Source organism: Vanellus vanellus (assembly GCF_965231255.1).
Source record: "Vanellus vanellus genome assembly, chromosome: 1".
In the NCBI taxonomy this organism is placed as follows: Eukaryota; Metazoa; Chordata; class Aves; order Charadriiformes; family Charadriidae; genus Vanellus; species Vanellus vanellus.
The window spans coordinates 214,547,948-214,570,136 of NC_138905.1; the positions used below are offsets into that span (position 1 = coordinate 214,547,948).

Sequence of the window (22,189 nt, forward strand, 5' to 3'; positions counted from 1 at the left end):
GCGGGGCGGGGACTCGATCTCCCGGTAGGCCCCGCGCTGCGCCGCTGCCGTGGGGAGCGGGTGGGGAAGGAGGTGGTGGCGGTCGCCATGTTGATGGCGTGGGATGCTTTTTGCTCGGGAGGAGCGACCGGGCAACGGGGTTAAGATGTCGGAAAAGAGGGAGGGCGGGAGGCAGTTGTTGGCTCAGGGGGCGGAAAGCGCTTGTGGGAGGGAAGGGGGAGGTTGAGGGGGCGCGGCGGGTTGCGGAGGGCCCCGAAGGATATCGCATAGTGGCCGGTTGTCCCTCAGCGCCCGCCGGCCCCTCAGCGCCCGCCGGCTTGTGGTAGGGCAGTGCCTCTCCATGGCGGGAGCGAGGTGGGAGGCTGTTCCCGGGGCTCTCTGTGCGGGCCGGAGGCGGGGGAAGGGTGTTCGTCCCTGGCAGCGGGGCCCTGAGGCGGACAGGCCCCGGGGTGGGTCTGTGGAAGGAGCTGGGGTGGGGGGCGGTTGGAAGGGGCTGCTGGTGGCGGCCGTGGGTGGGCCGTGGGCTGGCGGGTTGCTGCGGGCCGGGTCGGGGCTGGGACGGCGTTAGCTTCGGAGCGGGGAGGAGGAGGAGGCTGCCGTGTGTCGTGCAGGGAGACGGGGTGGCCCTCGGGGTTGTGCCCCGTGTGCCCGCCGGGGAGAGGGGCCCGGTGCGGGGCTTGCAGGTGCCGGGGGATTTGGCCCTTGCCTGGGGTGAGGTACAGGCTGTGGTTTACAGAGTAGGGCCTGGCCTTGGTGGGGGAGGCCCTCAGCAGGGAGCAGGCTGGGACGTGCCCTTGTCACACACCAGGTGACAGCCTGTGCTCGCTGATTTGGGGCTCTGTTAAGGGGTTGTGGGTTCTGTCTGATAATTGCAGTAACAGTGGTTGGCTTGTAGAGCTATGTAGCTTAGTGTGACCAGCAGGAGGAGCTTTGCTCCCTGCTAAAGGCGGCTCTCCTCAATAGGACCATAGAGACAGCAACGTTGAAAAATCTGAGAGAATGGATGAGATGGTGTAAGATCTCTCAGCGTGGTTAGCCAAGCTAACTTGCTTCCCTGCTGTCTAGTGTTGGCATGGCTTAGCCAGCTGACTAGGTGACTGTGGCTGGCTTGTAGGAGGTAGGCTAGATTTTACGTAGCAGGTTGTATGCTTTCTTCTGAATATCATCCCTGCCTGCGCTAGTGTCTGCGTTGGGGAATGGGAAGTGATCTGTTCAGCAAATGGGAGACTAATTAAATCACTGTTAGGCTGAAGAGGACTGGAGTTCCCTGAAATAACGTGTGGAAAATCTTTGCTCAAAACTGGGAGGGAGGGCACTCAAATTATTGCATGGTTTGTGAAATAACACCATTTCTAGTTACAGCTGATTCCTGTGAAATAAAGTGCTTTATTACTTCAAGACGATACTCCACTTAAAAGAGTTGTGAAAAGTTTTGCAGGCTCGCTGGAAGTTTTGGTTAAAGTCCAATAGTGGTATAGCTCAGGAGAAATGAGGTTACAAAGTTTTATTTCATGCTTTGGCTCCTCCTGGAGGTAAGTACAATGCATTTGCTCAGGATATTGCCTCGTAGTAACTGCACAGGTATAGTGGTCTGTTTACCCCAGGATACACTCGAATAATGGAGGGAAGGGTGTCATGAGATGTTCTGTGATGCAGTTACTTAATCTGAACCTTGCAGCCTTTCAAGATTTGTCAATATCGCAGCAATGCATGCTATTCTCTTACCTCTTTAAATCCAGGACAGGAGGTGCTTCTCCCCACCCTCAGGGTGTACAGTTTTGCCATATTCATCACTGAAGGAGGGGAGGGAGTGTAATGCTCTGTTGCTGCTAGAACTTTCAATAATAGTTGCATACATCTGAAGAATTCTGAATTACAAGTACAGCTCCCTTTAAGAAAAAGGGCTGGTGGCATGGTGACTTCTGTCACAACAGTTGCCTGCTGTAGACTTTAAGCCTGTGCTTATATCTGTGCAGCTGATACCGAGTGATGATGGTAGGTATTGCAGTGAGATCACTGGGGCGGGGAGGCTTGCATGTCTTTTCTATAACTGGCAGAAAGCACGTATGTGACATCTTCATTCAAGATAAGTCTGCTGACCTAATGGCAGTATACTTTGTTATTTAAACTGGTTTAGAAACAATTGGTTCTGCCTGCATTCATTCCCTCTCTTTGTCCCCTTCCCCCTTGTGTCAGTGCTGCTGCTCTGAGGAGGAGACAAGGATGCATCCTGCTTTGCAGATAATTTTATTTCATTGTGTATTCCATGTTTCTATATCTGAAGATGTAGGTGCCACTGATGCCTCAGCTAAGAGTTGCTGTAGCAAATTGAAATGTAGAAAAAAGGAGTTCACTTCAGAAACTACCCAAGTGAATACCTGATGCAAGAGACGAGTAAAATAGTTTTCTTTTGTATAGTTCACTTTCATCACTTTGGGGATGTCTAATATTTGTCAGTCTATGGATTATACTCATTGATCTCAATGTGTCAGAGATGTTAATGATGAAGTCTGTGTTACATGTCTCAAACTTGGATACTCTGTTCACCTGAAAGTGCTAATGACCAAGTCTCTTCTGAGACAACAGGTCTTAATTGCAAGATCCACAAGAAGCTTACGGTTCTATTGCAGAAATAAGTGTTGTCTCAGCATTTCATAGGAGGAGACTTAAAGTGACAGTAGAATTGAGGGTCTGCCTTTGGCATTTCATAAACACATGGGTATATGCTGTTTTCATGCTGTTAATGAAAACCTACTCCAGTGTCTGTATGGTCCTGAGCCTATGAAGCTGATATGTTTGTCTCTACTTGTATTACTATGCTGATGTTCTACACTGCAGGAAGTAGAATGTTTTCTTTGTTAGTTAAAGCGATTTTAGTCACAGTGCACTCAGGTAAGCAACCACCCACACAGCGTCCAGAAGACCAGGAGAGGCGTTTGGAAGACCCTGCTGGAGGGATGTGGAAGATGAGGATAAGTAGGAATATGTGATGCTTTTGCTTAAAGGAGAAATTGTTTAATCTGAGTTAAATCTAAGTTCGTATGTGGAAACTTGGCTCCATAGGTCAGCTTTCATTCTGACAAGTTCATGATGAAAACTTGAAGGATTTGCGTGCTGTAAATTGAGCCTTCAGTGGACAGTATACCAAAACCAGCTCTGCAGTGTGCATGAGAAATACATGAATTTATGAGATTAAGTGTACAAATAAGTTTTGTGATAAGATAATTTTTAAGGTATCTGGTGGTGTGTCATGGTGTCAACATCCATGTCAGTGCAGCATGGGGAACTGGCAGGATGTTGGGGTTGTCTCAGTTCTTGCAAATTGTCAGGCCTTACGTGATTCCTAGTATGCAAATTAGCTGGATGAAAAGATCTTCACGTGCACTCGGGGGGGTGGAATATGTTTTCTAAGAGTGAGTGATATGATCTATGCTAGTCTTGGCACATAAGTGTTTTTTTAAATTCCATTTCCTTAATTATCCCAGCTGTAAAACTTAGTTGTCCCCAGTCCCCTTGCAGGAAGGAGGAGAGTTGAAGTGTGAATGACCAACTGCTTGCTTCAAAGCCTGTGGGGGAAGGGTGTCGACTAAGGGTGTCAACTCTTTCATGTTAAAGTTACTGCTCAGATTCTGGAGGCTGAAGAGGCTGCTATGAAGGTTTTTTGTTTGTAATCGTCTGCCACGGAGCGAGTTCCCAAAGAATTACCGGAGCTGCAAAGCGAAAGGTAAGAGTGAATTCAACTGTGTAGAATAGGTAAGTACTTCTATATCATGGTACTGCTTCTAGGTATCTTAATGATAACAATACAGAAAAATACATTGTATTATCTCTTTTGTTCTTAAAGGAGGAGAGCTTGGAAGAACACAGGCGTGGAAGACTTCTGTGCCATTTTTATGTGTTCTCAATGAAATTGTGGGGAGGCAGCTGGTAAACCAATTTCTGGAAGAACCTAGTATTCCTGCACAGCCAAAAAAGTTTGTAGAGCTTCTCTGAAAGTAATTCTGGTGCCTGATTAAAAAGTGTTAATTTTTTTTTTTCTTTATCTTTTAGCACAAGAAGAGCAGTCAAGAGCCTCTTCAGGTGGCATGGACGTGTTCTTAACTGAAACACAGCAACAGTTCAGTAGCAGTTACCCAACAGGAGGGGGTGTGCAGGCTGCTGCAAGTCCCTGGGTTCATAAGAACTGGTGTCTGAAAGAATTCAGTTTAGTAGGAAAACTTAGTTTCTTCCATAACTGTTAACTCCTGTGAATTTAAACAAGAGCTCATCGAATACTGAAACAGGAAATTACCTTTATCATAGATACTGGAGAAGGGGATCCAAATAGGGGACTTAAAAGTGCTAGTCGGGGCACTGTGGTGGGCCTTGGTAAAACTGCAGGGAGTTCTAGAGGCTGCAGTTGTGGGAAACTCACTTTTGGGAACACGCACGGGCACTGGGGGAAACTTGCTAAACAAAGGAGACTCAAAAGACGAATATGTTCTGGAGGTATTTCTTAGCTGTATATGGATAGATCTCTTAGAGTGGGATGGACCGAGACGACCATTGAAAACTATAGGGCTGTAGGCAGACCTTGAGTATATATATGCAGCTATCCAGAACCACCCAAACAGCTTCAGTCTTCATCAAATAAGAGCATTTCTGTTTAAAAACAGTAGCTTTGCTTGATCCACCTAACTCCTGCAGAGCTAGCTGGCTCATTGCAGCACTGCTCTGAAGGTGAGAAGCCTTCTGGAGCCATGGGCTGCTCGAGGCTGGCGCACAGATGTGACTCAGGTGGACTCCAGGGCTTAATGTAAATCCTTTAATTGCTCATGTTACAGCTTTAATATAGAGAGTGAGTGCAGCTGTGCGCTTCCACCTGGAACAAGAAAACTCTTGGGCTATGCTGGTTGAGACGCGCTTTGTGTGTGCGCTGCCCTCTTCAGCACAAAACATGGTAAACCCCTGTGTTGCGTAAGGCAGGGAGCAGTGTCACGGGGAGGGGACGCTGGGTGTGACCTCGCTCAGTTGCCACTAATCCCGGATAGGTCTATTTTTGTTGTGTGGTGGTAAACCTGAGTTGGTAACTGATACCGTTCAGCCGATGTGCACGTCTGCGCCAGACAAGTAGTCCATGACCTGACAAATCCTCAAGCACGGTACAAGCTTTTACTCCTTTAAAAGAAAAAAAAAAAGGGGGGGGGGGGGGGTGGGCGGGCTGGGTAGAGGCAGCAGGGATTTTTTTTTTTTTTTTTTTTTTTTAAGGCTTACATAAACTACTGGGTTTAAAAACCCACTAAAAATACCTCTGTGGAAATAATACATTTTGGGCTGTGAGAAAGGCAATGTGAACCTTCAGTTATGGCAATCTTCCAACACTGTTCCTTGTCTCTGTTTTTATTTTGAAGTTTGTAGGAAAAAGTGTTGGGACAGAGGGAGAGTGTGAAAGCCATAACCACAGGTAAAAATTTAAACAGGTGGAATTTTGTGTCAAGTTATGCACCATTATTTTGTAAGAGAGTACTGCAACTAAATTGATATGCTGAAGTCCCTGATCATGCATGCTAGTGTTCTCGGGTTCTCCACCTATTTGGATGCAGTGGTGCAATTACATGTTGCTTCATACATGATTATGCTTACAATATAGGCTTTGGCAGTGTGAGTACCTAAACAGCTGTTACAGTCAGAGCATTCCTTAACACACACAAGCCATTTCCTTTTGGGTAAGTAACGCTGCACTGTGAAAAAGCACATGGCATTGGGGAGAGCATCATTTGATAGCATCTCCTCTGCCAGAATTCCCTGGGTTTGCTCCTCTGCCTTGTTTGGGAGCCTGGTGTTTACCCAAACTTTAAGCCTTTCTGTAAGTTATTGCTGGTTGGCTCTTTTCCACCACCTGATTATTTTTGGGTTTTTTTTTTTTTTTCCGTTTCCCTGCAAATACCTCTTCCTGGAAAACTGGGAACAACAGTAAGTATCTAAGGTTCCTGGCCAAGTTTCCACTTGCGTGGTTTCACTGCTGTGTTCTGTCAAGTTATTTACATGCAGTGTCCTCAGGATATAATTTAGTGGACTGCTATAAGCAGCTAACCTTCATGTCTTGGCCCCGGTCCACACAGGTCGGGTTTACACAAGCCTGTTTCCTTAGGACGAATTCAATGGCTACTCTTACAACCCTTGGTTTTCTGTTGCACAACTTTATGATAAAGATAGTGTTATGCGGCTCTTGCAAAGACTTTAAAAAGGACATGCTAGGATGGATCACTTTACCTGCTGAGTTGCATGACCCAAAATCTTTTCTGAGCCTTGCTTTTCTGCCTGCGTGAGACCGAGGGCTCTCAAGGTGAGGAAGATAGGTTGTTCATGTCTTAACGGGTCTGACACGCTGCAATATAGGAGAGGTTTTTCAAAACCAGCACAGAGGGGTGGAGCTGACTAATTGAGCTACCTTGCTCAAAGCGGAGCGTTATTCTCAGCCCCTGGATTCATGCATAACAGTTGTTTTCTACCCAGTAGAGCCTTTTTGGGATTGCATTCCCAGGCGGTGTATTATCTCCACTCCCTGCTTTATGCTCTTGGAAAATGTAGTCACAGAGGCTTTGGGGGGCATTGCTGGCTTAAGGAGTTTGATGTTACGCCTTGCCCTCCTGTGCCACAGGACACCATTCCCTCTCATGCCAATGCGACTATGTGGAGCAGCACAGGGAGCTATCGGTGTCTTAATCGGGGTGTTGGGCACGCTCCCTGCCCTGTATGTGCTTTTCTGTGGCTCGAGGTGAAAGTGGAGGAGGTTTGTAGTTGGGCGGTGTTTTAAAACCAGGATCAGGTTGGGGAGCTGGTTTAGAGCGCTTGCAACGTGACACTAAAAATAGGTGGCCAGGTGCACAGCAGAAGTCAGAAGTTCTTGGGCTTTGTTGCTAATGCCTGTCTCGTTAAACCGTGTGTCTTAAGGGTGCAGCTTATTCTGTGGGGGAGGAGCAGCAGCAGGGTGTCCCTTGTGCATATGAATGTTTTTGTTAACTGTGTTTCTTCTGCTTTAGGTCTCATGACCCAACCAAGTGTTTTGCTGCATGTAGCCTTTTCTGTAAGCAGCACTGGTGATTGCTAGATGTAGTCCAGACAAATCCCAGTGGGAGAAGAGAGCTGGAGTAAGATGTGGAGCAGTTTTTGGCCTGTTACAGAGAGTACCAATATGTTCTTTTATGGTGGAACTAATTTCTTATGCTTAGGGAATTACATTACCCCTGCACGCCTAGCCAAATATCCCTTTTATATTTAAAGGCAGAGTAGATCGGCAAAAAGAGAATTGGGCACTAAAATGTTTCACATATTGTAAGATGAAAAGCCTGAGCTCAGTTTTCCACATCAACATTTTTGCAGTGCTCCTGATAGGAGTGAAGTCAGCTTCGCTACCATGAACTCTCACAATGCAAATACAATTTACTGCCTCCATTGTGATAATGGAGAATGTTGTCCTCTGATGAGGACGATGTGGTGGCAGCTGTTACAGTGACATGTGCAGTGGCTTCGCTGTACTTGCTCTGCTTTAGTGAACGTCAACTAAAATAGTAATTGTGTCCCCTGAGAGTTAGGTTATTGCAGTTGTTAACCTTTCTGGAAAAACAAATGAGGCGAAGTAGAGGCAGATGCAATCCTCACATGAACTGGTGGGAGGGTGTTCCACAGCCGAGGGGGTACTATGTTTCCTTGGGGATGAAGGGCAGTCGTGCTTTACTGGCTCATATCAGTGAGGTCCGTTTCACTTCCTGCAAATTCCTGCCTGCTGAAAGCTCCTCTCATCTCCAGGGTAGATTGTCACTGGAGCAACCACTGTCCCAGCGCTACCCCCTGGAAACAAGTGAGGAAAGAGGGTTTATTTTAGTAGGCACTCTGGTCCAATGAAAAGGAATTAATTTGCTTACTCTTCTTATAAATAATCACTATATTTAATTTATAAATTAATAATTTATAAATATTTATAGTGTAAATATATTTATAAATACATACCTGGAAATAGATGCATATATGTATATAAATGTGTAAATACATGTATATATTCTATTGTATATATTAATAATTTATAAATTAGATACTTACATAAATTAATAAGCCAGGGAATCACAGAAAAATAAGAGGAGCTCTGTGTTGCCAACAGACTCCTGGGATGGAGTAGCTGTTCCCACTTGCAAACAGATCGAACGTGACAATCTGGTCCCCAACACATACAGTTTGTGCGAATCATCTTGTTTTGTTAAAATTTCTAATCATGTCTGTCTTTTAAACTCATCCTTGAGAAGGTTAGTTGGCTGTGGATTAACCTTGTCATGAGTACCGAGGCATGTGACATGCTTGGCCTTGGAAGCAGATACGTGTGGGGTCTCTCACAAATTTCTGTCAACACTTAAGTCTTGTGGCTCTCCGGAATGGGTAATGTCACCGCCATTCATCCTGAGTGGCATTGCAGCTTCACTCACGTGGGTTTGACAGTATCTCAAATATCCCAACCTTTAGCTATAGTCAGTCCTCCATTATCTGAAGGTAAATTTAGGTATAAATCATGACAGCCGACATCCTTGGTTTGGAATATGCCTGCCTCCTTGTAATACTCGGCCATGCTCTCTGCTATGGGTGGATCTGCCTCTTGAGTACAGTTGATTTGTCAGTTTTATTCTTCCCAGAGGAAACGTGCACCCTGAACTTTCCCTACGCTATGGTAGTACTTTATGTGCACAGCCTCCAGGTGATGTTCACTTCTGTGGGATGCAGTGGCTACCCCAGTCTTCCCTGGATTTACTGTTCAGCAGTTAGTGGCATAGCAGGGAATACAAGGCATTATTTTGCTTGTGTCCACCACCCACAAATGGCATTTGTTTTCGGTCACCATTTTGTTTCTAGCTCATACATAGGTATTATGGGAGGCTTGGTGCCAACACACAGGTTTCCCAAACTTTGGGTTTTTTTTTTTTTTCCTTTTCTGTAGTATCTCCCTCTCACCCATACATCACACTCAGTGTTCAATCTGTAGGTTGTGCCCTGATGTGTGTGAGAAGCCCTAGGATAATTCCCCATTTCTTCAGCTGTGTGGAGCTGGTGATTCTGGTGGCTGCAGAATTCTGGCTACTGCATCCCATCATTATAAAGAAGAAAAAAGAAAGCTTGGAGGAAAGAGTCCTGCTTTCCTTCTTGTCTATTGGGATGTCCTGAACAGCTCCAGAGCTGGTGCGGGTGTCTGGTCAGATGCTGCCCTCCATCCATCCCCTGCTCCGGGTGGTGGGACAGCAGCACCCTATGGTGGAGGCAGTGAAGGGACACCAGTCTCAAGAGGTGCTGTCTTCTACCTTTGTTACATTCTGTCCCCAAGGCTTCTGTGTCCCCCTTCCTGAAGCTCATTCCCATTCTTGTTTGAAAACAGCTGCTCTAATAAATACAGCCCTTTAGCACAAGCAGTCTTTAGATGCAGGAAACCTGGATGTGTCTTGGCATGCCATCAGCTGAAATTTTTTCAGGTCCTTACTGTTAAAGGAGAAGCTGCTGCTTGAGCATTCACACACCACCCAAATCTTTTAACTGTTCGAACTAGAGTCCCTTCACAGTGGGCAACTCCAGTGAGCCAAAGGGTGCCCCTTTTGACAATGGTGATTTTTGGTCTGGGGTCTTCTAACACTGTATTGGATTCTTTTTCTGTGCCCAGGCAGGCCATTGACTGCTCTTGTTGATTTGCAGTCTCTGCTGATGGGTTGTAGCCTCCTTATCTTCTGGTTTATGCTTCTTGTGCACCTGCACTTGTTGGCAGAACACAGGGAACTGAAAAGTCCCACACTTAGGGAGAACACTACCAAAATATCAGTGTGTTATCAACATTTTCCTTATACTAAAAGACTAAACGCTGAACCAGCTGCTAGGAAACCCAACCACCTGGAGAAGCTGAACATCAGAAGTCTGTGGGACCTGATGAGATGCATCCCAGAGTCCTGAGGGAGTTGGCTGATGTAGTTGCCAAGCCACTCTCCATGATATTTGAAAAGCCACGGCAGACAGGTGAAAGTCCCTGGGACTGGGAAGACTGGGAAAAGGGAAACATTGCATCGTTTTTTAAAAAGGTTAGGAAGGAGGACCCTGGGAACTACCGATCTTTCAGCCTCACCTCTGTGCCTGGGATCATCGTGGAACAGGTCCTCCTAGAAGCTATACACAGGCACATGGAGGACAGGGAGGTGAGTCGAGACAGCCAGCATGGCTTCACCAGGGGCAAGTCCTGCCTGACCAACCTAGTGGCCTATGACTGAGTCCACATCAGTGGACAAGGGAAAATCCACAGATGTCTGTCTGGACTTCTGTAAGGCCTTTGACACAGTCCCCCACAACATCCTTCTCTCTAAACAGGAGAAATATTAATGTGATGGGTGGACTGTTCAGTGGATGAGAAAATGGTTGGATGTTTGCATCCAGAGGGTAGCAGTCAATGGCTCAACGTCCAGATGGAGATCAGTGACAAGTGGTGTCCCTCAGGGGTCTGTATTGGGACCAGTACTGTTCAATATCTTCATCAATGACATAGACAGTGAGATCAAGTGCACCCTCAGCAAGTTTGCTGATGACACCAAGCTGAGTGGCACAGTTAATACACTTCAGGGATGGGATGCCATCCAGAGAGACCTGGATGGGCTCAAGAAGTGGGCTCATGTAAACCTCATGAGGTTCAACAAGGCCAAGTGCAGAATCCTGCACCTGGATTGGGGCAACCCCCAGTATCAATACAGGCTGGGAGATGAGGGGATTGAGAGCAGCCAAGAGAAGGAGTTGAGGGTGCTGGTGGATGAAAAGCTGGACATGGACCAGCAATGTGTGCTCACAGCCCAGAAAGCCAACTGCATCAAAAGCAGTGTGGCCAGCAGGTGGAGGGAGGTGATTCTGCCTCTCTCCTCTGCTCTGGTGAGATTGCACCTGGAGTACTGCATCCAGCTCTGGGGCCCACAACATAAGGAAACAGACCTGTTGGAGCAGGTCCAGAGGAGGGCCACAAAGATGATCAGGGGGCTGGAGCACCTCTCCTATGAGGACAGGCTGAGAGAGTTGGGGTTGTTCAGCCTGGAGAAGAGAAGGCTCCAGTGAGACATTATTGCAGCCTTAGAGTACTTAAAGGTGGGCTACAGGAAAGATGGGGACAAACTTTTTAGCAGGGCCTGTTGCAGTAGGACAAGGGGTAATGGCCTTAAGCTAAATGAGGGAAGATTTAGACTAGATATTAGGAAGAAATTTCTATGATGAGGTTGATGAGACATTGGCACAGGTTGCCCAGAGAGGTGGCAGGTGCCCCATCCCTGGAAACATTCAAGGCTGGATGGGGCTTTGAGTAACCTGGTCTAGTGGGAGGTGTCCCTGCCCATGGCAGGGGGGTTGGAACTAGATGATCTTCAAGGTCCCTTCCAACTCTAGCCGTTCTATGATTCTATGAAAATTACTATGAAAATTAACTGTGTGGCCTAAAGGCCGCAGCAAATTTAGCTATTCATGACAAATAAAGCTAGGCAAAGAGCATAAATCACACCATATTATAACCTAAATAATTTATTATAATTAAAACTTACTTACCTAAGCTAAACCACTAATGTCTCTCAACACTTACTCAGTTTATAACAAAGGGGACGTTAATGTGGGTAAGGTCCAAGAAATACCTTTGTAGAGTCTCATGTATGACCTCTGCTAAATTTGCTAAAGCACCTTATGTGACTTGATCTTCTCTTTAGTGGCACCGTGGTCAAATATTCTTCCATAGCCCTATCATCATAATCTTGCATTAGGGTTTTGAAATCCACTGCTAAGTAAGAAGGCCCTGATGAGCTCACAATGTGAAGGTAGCTCTATGCTTTTTCTAAGGGTCCTTCAGAGCAGGTGTTGATGGGAAGAAGACATTCGAACCATTTTCATTTTTTTAGTAGATGTTTCAGCTAAATAAGCCACAGAAAATCCCTACATATTCCATGTAACTTACACTCATTTCTCCATTTTTTACCAATATGATCTTTTTTATGCAAAGGCATATAAATGGCATTTCTTAGTAGGCATTTCTTTCATGTTTTATATTACAGCTGCATGCATCCAGATTAGATAAGTCAGGAATATTTAAATAATAAATGTTAATGTTGGGTCATAAACCATAAGAGTTCTTGAGCTCAAATTTCAGAGGATCTGGATCTTCTCCTGGTACATTCAGGGGGCAAATCATTTACATCTCAGGACCACGTTTTGCACTGGAGGACATCTGTGTGAATATCAGGCTGCTGTACTCTACTTTGGCATCTCTTATCTCTGGGGGATAATCTTCCTTCTGGTTTCCATTTAATCTCTTGGGGGAGGAAATAACACTTAAAAGGTAGATGAAAAGTGCTTTCCATGTGCTGAGTTTCGTATTTTTTAACTTTTGCATTTTAAAAATGTAAAGTCGCACCTTCCATTTCCTAAACTGATGACACCTGAGGATAAATGTATCTCTACAGCCAATTGCTTCAAATACCCCAAAGACAGAAGTGCCATTTTGCAGATACCCAGTGAAGATACAGAACCATGGTATCACCGGAATCAACCAGTCACCACTAAAATACAACACTGCAAAACTTTTTAGCAGGCTGAGCATACCCAGCCCTTCTTACGATGTTATCCCTACAGTATTACGTCTAAAAACCCTTGGAAAACTAGTTGACAACATTTTAAAAAGGAGATTCAAACACTTAACGGTACTTCTGTAGGGTTCCCTCCCATTTTAATGCACTAATAAATGTAGCTGACTACCACTCCCACTTTAATAAGGATTATCTTGGAAGCCATCTGTAGATAAAATGTAACTTCTTGAACATTCTTGTAATATCAGTTTTAACTACTCATACCCATTTACATATCTAGTCTTGTGGCATCACTGAATATGTTCACTTTTCCACTTTTCCAAAATATAAAGTGGCTTTGTGTTATTTCTTTAGAAAACAGTAAAAATCATAAAACACGACTAATTTTCAAAACAGGAACATTAGGTTTGAATTTTATTTTAAATAAAATGAATGCATGCACATACTTATAAAGGCAATGTTCATGCAAGGTTTGTGATTTAGTAGCCCATCTGTTTTTCCTACAGAGCAGCAAAGAGAATACGGATTGTGTTAGCAGTCATAAACCCTTCTCCTCCTATCTTCTCCCCATCACAGACCCTCCCCGGGATGTGGCTGTATGTTTAAACCTGGGCTGGATGGAGCTCTATGGGGAGTGAGGGAATGGCAGCGTTCCCCCATGGCAGAACCCCTGGCAGCCTGTGATGCTAATGGGCAGAGAGAGGGTCTCGGTCCCTCTGTCTCCCCAGCTCCCCACCAGGCACGTCAGACCTCTGAAGTCTTCACTGTAGTCAAATACTACATGGTGCTGTAACGTGCACGTCAGAGGTGTTGATCCCTTTGAAATTAGCTTTGAAATTAGAGAGGCTGCTATAGCTGTTAGTCCACTGTACTTGTGGGTCTCTACCAGCAGAGGGTGGCTGTAAGACTGTTTATGCATTGCTTTAATGTTTAAACACTTCACAGGCTGAATATTGAGCGTGACGGTCTTAGTGTTTCCTTTATTTCCTAATCCTCCATTTACCTTAATTATAAAAAATTAAGTATTTAACAAAGTTTTTCATTTTAGCGTTTCCACACTGTTTATTTTGCTTTGACGTTATTCTTCCAGATGAGAATAACCAAACATTATCATAAAATTTAGGAAGACAGGTTTGAGATAATGTTGCTGTTGATTGGGAACTACTTCAGTCTAGGACCAACGTATTTGAAAGAAATAACTGTGATTGCGCTGTCAATGAGTCTTCTAGCATTTATTAGGGATTGAAACTGGACACTAATGGTGAATGGAATTCCTCTTGCCGAAGCGCAGACACCTAGCAAATGCCGAGTCTGTGCTGAGGCTTTCCTTACACTCTGTAGAGAGGACTGCACACATCCCAACATTGATTTCAATACCTCTTATCCTAATTTAGGAATCTAAGTTTGCAGAACACAAGCTAGCAGGAGCACGATTCCAAACAACATTTGTGCAGTATAATTATTCTCACGTGGAGTCCCACTATGTGAGACAGTTAATGACTAGACAGTTAATTATGTAACTATTATGCAGGAATGGTCTCGATTCTTGCGCTTGTGTTACAGGGAGACTAATTTGTCTCTTGAGATGTCTGTTCCTTTATATTGACTACTGAGGGAGTGGATATTAGACTAGTTCAAAGTTTGACTCCTAACCTACACCTCTCGCTGAGATACATCTCACCTGCTGTGTCTGCAGGTTGGTGTTACTAATATTGGGTAATGTTCTGCCTCATCTTTAAAGGTCTGCAGACACTTAATAGATTTTATGGATCTGATTTCACAATAGCATAAAGTGTGACAGTTACTTATGTAATTAGTAGATAGTCATTAACTTTTCTGAAATCAGTGGGATTCCACATGGGACCAATTGCACATGTATAAGTAGTTCAGGCTGTTGTTTATTGGAGATCTGTTAGGAAGCTGTAGATAATAAAAGGTAGTAGTGAGTGATGATGGAAAATTTATCATGTTCTAATTTATAGTGATTTATATTCTGTATTAGATGTTCTGTTGAGAATTCGCCTACATGTATTTAAGTAGTTTTAAAAGGTTTGAACAGAAACTCAAAAATTCCTGTCCTTGATTTCAGTTTATTTACCACTCAGAAACTATGTTTTCAAAATGGAATCCCTATCTAAAGTTCTTTAATTTTCAAAAAAAACTGAGCGCCAGCAGTCTTCATTCTGAACTGTTTCAGAAGTATAGCACAGATGAGGCCTCGGTATCCACATAGGTAATATTCCTCTCTGTCTGCAGAAATAGAGCAACCTAGTGACCAACTCAAGCAAAAGATGGAAGAGGCATCTTCCGTAATGCTACAAACCGCAGATAATCTCTGGCTTTCCCTTCCACAAAACACAGGCAATACCACACACATGAGTAGGATTCGCATTCTCCTCTTCTGCAGGGATCAAGCCTTTTGAACCAGTTTCCAAAACCATGTCTACAATGCAAGATAGGTGTTCAATGTATTTGAACGCAGGGAAATGCTACAAGAATGATTAAGGGATTAAATGAACAGGGTCAGGAGGATAAGACAAGGTTATTGCAGAGATGGGGGTGTATTCATGACACCAGCATATGCTGTGGTTCTTCCTGAACAGTTTCCAGTCTACACCAGACTGTACAGAGCCTTCTGCAGGATTTAAGTGTGCTCAGCACTTGCACTCCTCTTGAGGTTAATAATATGGAAAATCTTGGGTGTGATTCCTTGCTGTAACGACCTGTTAGTATACATATGGGCTTTCAAGTTATGGAAATGACGCATGATTTATGAAACAGCCTCTTCCTGTTTGCAATGATGCAGTGAAATATTGAGTCACCTATAACCCTTTAGCCTTCCCTGTACAGACTTTGTTGTTTGCTACCTGCCCCCTAGGATTTCAATTGATGATACTGGACAACAGTTTTTACTTGAACAATCACAGAATCACAGAATCACAGAATTATCAGAGTTGGAAGGGACCTCTAGAGATCATCTAGTCCAACTCTCCTGCTAAAGCAGGATTGCCTAGAGCACATTACTCAGGACTGCATCCAGGCGGGTCTTGAAAATCTCCAGGGAAGGGGACTCCACAACCTCCCTGGGCAGCCTGTTCCAGTGCTCTGTCACCCTCACCGTAAAGAACTGTTTCCGTGTATTTGAACGGAACTTCCTGTGTTCTAACTTGTGCCCATTGCCCCTCGTCCTGTCACTTGGAACCAATGAAAAGAGCCTGGCTCCATCCTTCTTCAACCCACCCTTTAGATACTTGTATGCCATAATAAGGTCTCCCCTCAGCCTTCTCTTCTCCAGGCTAAAGAGTCCCAGCTCTCTCAGCCTTTCCTCATAAGGGAGGTGCTCCAAGCCCTTCATCATCTTAGTTGCCCTTCGCTGGACTCGCTCCAGCAGTTCCCTGTCCCTCTTGAACTGGGGAGCCCAAAACTGGACACAGTATTCCAGTTGTGGCCTCACCAGTGCCGAGTAGAGGGGGAGAATGACCTCCCTCGACCTACTGGCCACACTCTTCCCTATGCAGCCCAGGATTCCATTGGCCTTTTTGGCGACAAGGGCACATTGCTGGGCCATGGATAATTTACTGTCTACCACAACCCCCAGATCCTTCTCCTCCAAGCTATCTCCCAGCAGGTCCGCCCCTAACCTACACTGGTGCCTAGCATTCTTCCTCCCCAGGTGCAGGACCTTGCACTTGGTTTTGTTGAACAAGTCTCAGTTTTATCAGTTTTGGATGAATTACAGCTTTTTACTAGAGAAATGTTTGACCTACATCACTGTTAATCTGAATTATAATAAATTGCTAAAAAATGAGCTGTGTGTAGTTTGGGTTAAATTAATGAATTCTTGATTTTGGGGATTAATTACTTGCATTTACTGCAAGTTCTAGCTTTTGACTCCTTAAAGTGAGGTTAAATTATGTCAGTGATTTAGCCCTTAAACTTTTCATAGAGGAGGCAAACTCTGGTTTGCTTTTGTTTTTCCATACGACCATCTATACAGATAGCTTAGGTGTGGGAAGGTCATCCCTAGTATCATCTTGATAAGAAAATTTTTTGCTTTGTTAAACGGCGCCAAGCTATAAAGAAAGTATGTTCTAAAACTGTATTGCAGGTCTGTAGTTATCACGACTAAATTAATTCACATCTGTGATATTATATCCATTGATGCCCTTACTGTTACAATCTAGTTCAACTCCTAACATGGTTTTGGTTCCACCTACTAAAATGAAAAATTTTAATGTTTGTGCAGTAACAAAACCCTGCCATCCAAAAGTCTATTTGCCTATGAAAACCTGCCCTACAGGTCACAGTCCTCTATAAAGATCTTTTCTGCCATCTGCACAAACCCTTCTGGTTTTGTAGGACTTGCAGTGATTTGTTTGTATGTCCTAACTCTATGCCTTGAGTGCGTCCTGGCAGTAAGCGCTCCTCTCCCCACCTTCTCCAGCATCTTGTAGGCAGCTTTCCACTTGGCCTATCCATTTAAATTGCTTTATTCCCCAAGAAGGAGACTGGTTTTTGTTGCATGCCAAGGCACCTAACTCTCCTCCCATAGCATAATGAGCCCACGGGCCTGAGAACTTCTGGATCCGAGTTCTGGATTCAGCTGGAAGGTAGACATCGCAATGCTCCACCAGACTGTATTTCACTGCCTTTTGGAGTGAGCCCCTAATGCCACTGAAATCTCAGCAGTATGACATCTGACCCTTCAAGGGCTGAAATGGAGTAGGTGTCTGAAAACAGAATATAAATTCTTTCATCAGGTTCTTACAGTTGGATATTTTATCCTTTCTCTACAGAATATAGCAGGGGCTCAGGTAAAGCAGGTTGGATGCTCTTTCTTATTCAGGGTGGCTTAGTTTAGTTTAACTTCAACCCTGAAAACAGAGCGTCTGGCTAAAGAGCTGCACATCAAGTGGCTACACAGTTTGATGGATGTGCTGACAAACAGCTGGAGACCACAGAGCTATGCTGTTAATTCCTTTCTGCCAGCGAGACATTCCTGTTCATCTCTTGGACAGTACTGTAAGTCACTTATTGGTCTTGCCTATCACTGGACCCAGCTGATACAGTGTGAACTCATGCATAATCTATATGCCCGTTGTATAGCCACTGTGCCTTCCTAGAACCAAGTCTTTTTTAGATACTATCCCACAGAGAAAGAGGACAGAATGAGCTAAATTACATCAGTGGGGTAAAAATAGCCAGCAATTTTCCAGATTTGAAATGCAGTGCCTTTGGATATTGACAATTTACAGTTGCTTTGTCAAGGCACAGAATTTTGCAAAATCTTTGACAAGGAAAATATGGGTGTGACGTGATGTTTTTTCTTGCGGAATGTTTTAATGGCTATGCTCAGCTTTCCCAGTGGGAACTTTCTTTCTTAGAGTAGAGATTTGTCACCACTTACTTGATTTGGATGAACTTTCTGCCAAAATCAACAAAGAAGGAATTGACTGGACGGACTTTAGTAATAGGGAAATTGTGACATGTTTGAAGAGAATGCACACTCGGAAGAGAGGTTACTTCTGTTTCAAAAAGAAGCTTCTTATCTGCAGAACAAGCTCTACTCTTTCCTGCAGATGTCTTGTCTCTGCCTTGCAGCAGTGCTAAGATGTTTCATCTTGTGAGAAGCCACGGGAAAGAGATTTACTATAGTAAGAACGAGTACGCACATGCTATTTAAACTCATCATTCTATTGAGTTGAACTAAGAGAAGCATTAAAACCAGCTGGGACTGTAATGATTAGAAGTCTTTGCAGTTATTGCAGGGTTTGTTTTTCTACTGAATCAACACATGTTGCAGCTTCAATGACAAAGGAAGGAAGTATGTATTGGTACAACAGAACACGAAAATATCATTCATTGCCCTTCTGCTGACTGCTCATGGGTGGCTTGAGGCAGCCATGTCAGTCTTCCAAGATAAATCAACGGTGCAAAACTTGAGTGTATGAAAAATGTAATTTTTTTTAATACACAAAGATCAATCTTAAAGCAGTGGAGATGCTAAACAGTACACAGAGCAATTGTATCTTTCAGAAAAGTAACTGAACACACGTAGCCAGGAGTCCAAGAACTGACTTAAAGCAGTGATGATGCCACTTCTCTCCTCCTTCTTCTCCTCACCCTTCCCTGAAACACTACAACCAAAATTAATAGCATACTGTGTATTCCCAAGCCTGAATATTCCTCACACATGAAGAGAAGAACATGGGATGCTTTTTAAAAGCCCCTTGGTAACTGGAACAAGAAAACTTTAATTGTTTAGCTATGAGTGGAACGTCCTCTTATAAAATGCCAAACAGCCTTGTGGTTTTTAGGTCAAAAGCTAACAAAATGATCTATGACCTCTTATTACTTCTTCTGTTCCTTCACAGTAAAAATCTGGAGTGCTTTAAAAATGCTGAGAACAATGACAGTGATTGACAAGAAAAGAAGGGATGTAAGGAGATACTGTGCTGAAGAAATTGTAATTATTTTTATAAAACAAAATTGATACTGATGTAGGTCTTGCTTTTGCAATATCAGCCAGAAGCCAGGGCTAAGTTTTCTCAACCAAGACCCTTCTCACTCTGCCTTTCACCCTTATGGAAGAACACCTAATTTGGTAAAATTCCAGAGTGACTTTAAGGAGACAAATCCTAAGAAATTAAGCAGCTGCCTGAACTTTTTATTTTAACTTTTTATCAGTGAAAGCATGTCTTATTTTTAGTATGTGTGCAGTGCACATGTGAGGCTGCTTCCATCACCTGTGTTACTGGATCCATGCACTAGTGGATCCCCAAGCATATGGGTTTGGTTCCAGTTAGGTGTGGGCATGCGACCACATTTCCATTGAATTACTAAGTATCTATGGTATGGAGTTCATAGGAGTTTTATAACAGCTGGTAGCTGATATCTGATCTGACATAAAGTAACAATGGCACAGAGATACAGCAGCTGTAATCACATTAGGTGTGTCAGTACAAAATTAACAAAACTTTTAAAGACATTTTAACTGACAGCATGTGTTAAAGCTGGATCTGCATCTTGGATAGTGCGTTAGGACATATCTGATCAGGTATTAAGGACTCTAATGTTGTATTTATTGTGTCGTTAAGCCAGTCAGAGAGGAGGAGGGTGAACTGTATCTTTTATAGTTACTAAAAATGGAAAGCACTCTGTCACTGGTATGTTCTTCTCAGTGAAATAGCCAGTGCTATTTGAAAACTGCTGTTGGAGATGATTCAACCATCATCCATCTACATGTTACATCTTCAAAAAGATTCTGTGTTATTGCACAGCGGTGGCAAAGTACAACGCCAAACTGCTAACATGTATTAACAGGGAGATTTAAAGAAGATGTGGCACAGGCATTTGTATAACTGTACTTTGTTGAGCTGAGAACGGGTACAGTTCTTGTCTGCTTGGACATTTAAATGGCCTAAAACCAAAATATACATTTAATATTCAAGTCACCTATGCCCGGTAATGACAATGACATGTTAACTACGTCAACAACCTATTAGCTAAATAGTATCTGGTTTTTTCTGGTTAAAAGAAAACTAGACCTTCATTAAATTCTAAGATAAGGGTAAAAGAATTATTTCTTTCATTATGTAATCTGGTTATCTGGCACATTAACTTAGTGACTAGATAATTTGAATCTGTTAATTTATTGACTTAGCTGAAATTGCAGCCTAAACCATCTATAATATAGAGCATTGCTTTGTTTTTAATCAGTTTGGTGAAATTGTGAGTAAATTAGGTCAGTAACGTGCTTTGTGAGATTCATGTTTGTGCACTCACCCTTTCTATGCAACACGTACACGGGACACAAAATGTGTTTACTTCATCAGACCGCAACCTGGGTCACAAACTCGGAAGACATGGAGAAGCTCTGGTGTGAAGTCACCAGCCTGCTGCATCTGTCTCCAAAGCAACTACCTACATCCCTTACATTACACAAGCTGTAACGTCCCCGATAAAATGACCATGATAGATATCTGTCTTGCAATACCAAGAATGTAGCTGTTTATAAATTATAAATAAGCTTACGCACTATGGATTTGCTAGTGTGCCTTCATTGACCTGCATAAGTCAACACAAGACACACAATTGCCAAATATATTCACACACAATGAACATTTGTCTGGATGCACAGCTGGTTGGAAACAGGACAAAGTAGGCAATTACATAAGGCATCTAACCGAATGCTGCGGGGCAAAACAGCCACAGCCATTGGGCTCCCTTTTTCAGCCTGTAGGGGTAGTACCTGTTCTGCTCATTTTTACTGTGTATCGTGTTCACTGGAACGCGATATATAATAAAACACACAGGGTGGTGTTTGGCTCCTCCACCGGGGAGGAAGGCTGCCTCTGTCTTGTCTTAGATGCTGCAGCATGGACACGTGGCTGGACCCATAGAAGGGGACGAGAAGCCTTTCTTTGGTGCAGTTAAGCACGATGAGTTGGGTAAACCTTCTTCAGAGCAGGATGGGACAGACAGAAGCATCTGAAAGACAGAACCCGCCCTACAAGGAGTTAATTTAGGAACTTTCTGTTTCTGTTCTGCCTCACTTGAAGTGTTCTCTATTTTTTTAAAAAAGTATTCCTTTATGTTTTAACAAAAACTGATTTCTGAAGTTAAGATTAAGGCTTTGTGTTTTGGGACATCTGTTGCAAGGGAAAACTGGAGGTAGGTCCATCTCAAAGATCTGCTGACTCTATCAGAGACCTAATACCATTATATATGTTTATTACCTCCAAAATTAATTTGCCTGCCTTTAGGTGTCTTGCAGGATTATAATATGAATTCCTTAGTTAATTGCCGAAAATGGTGTTCTGCTGCCCTATGCTTACTGTATTGATTTGCACATCTATAAGGCAAGAGTAAATTGCAGAACATAGTGATTTGAATTTAAACCCATTACTAAGCTTTGGCCTCAAAGCCTCAAGTTGCTTTCTTGATCATTCACATTTACACATGCTGAGTACAGAGGTAAAGAGCAATAAAAGTGCAAGGCAAAGGAGAAAGACTCATAAGGTGCCTCATCAGAGCTAACTTGTTGGGCTAAATTAATTAGTCTGATTTTTGCCCTTTTAAATGCTTGTGTCTTTGCAAAGTTTCCAGTGTGGGGTCCTTTATAACAGATGCAGAGCTTGAACAAAGCATATTTGCTGTCCTTCTACTTGTTTATGTGTTAGTGTGTAATTTTTGTAGTGTTTCACATGGTGTGAAACAAATAGGTACCTGTGTACTTCCTTCTTCCTGTGATGGAAGCAGCGAGGGGGGAAAGGGTAAAAGGAGAATCCAGAATTTCTGCTAACAGGAAGAAAAAGCAGACAGAGAGAATTTAAAAATATTTTATTTGAGCAACCTACTAATGTGCCCACTTACTGCCGAGTTCTGCTGCAGTTCACCAGCTCATCAGTATGTATATATTTGGGTTATCTGCTGTATTAACTTGGTGACTGGATAATCTGAATCTGCTAATTTCTTCTCTTAACTGAAATTGCAGCCTAAATCATATAAAATATAGAGCGTATATATATATGGATTACTGAGGTTCCATTTTATTATGTGGCTGGATTCTGGCTCCTTTCACAGCA

At 43.5% G+C, this 22,189-nt stretch overlaps 2 long non-coding RNA genes across 2 annotated transcripts; both read left to right on the forward strand.

The window, feature by feature from the left end:
- The first annotated feature begins 571 nt into the window (after nucleotides 1-571).
- Nucleotides 572-4,645, forward strand: LOC309675982. Its single transcript, XR_014269557.1, has 3 exons — nucleotides 572-3,724; nucleotides 3,845-3,974; nucleotides 4,051-4,645. It is a non-coding gene; the product is annotated as an uncharacterized lncRNA (long non-coding RNA).
- A 149-nt stretch (nucleotides 4,646-4,794) lies between these two features.
- LOC309675988 lies at nucleotides 4,795-15,517 on the forward strand. Its single transcript, XR_014269558.1, has 3 exons — nucleotides 4,795-5,141; nucleotides 5,391-5,443; nucleotides 14,859-15,517. It is a non-coding gene; the product is annotated as an uncharacterized lncRNA (long non-coding RNA).
- Nucleotides 15,518-22,189: the final 6,672 nt, after the last annotated feature.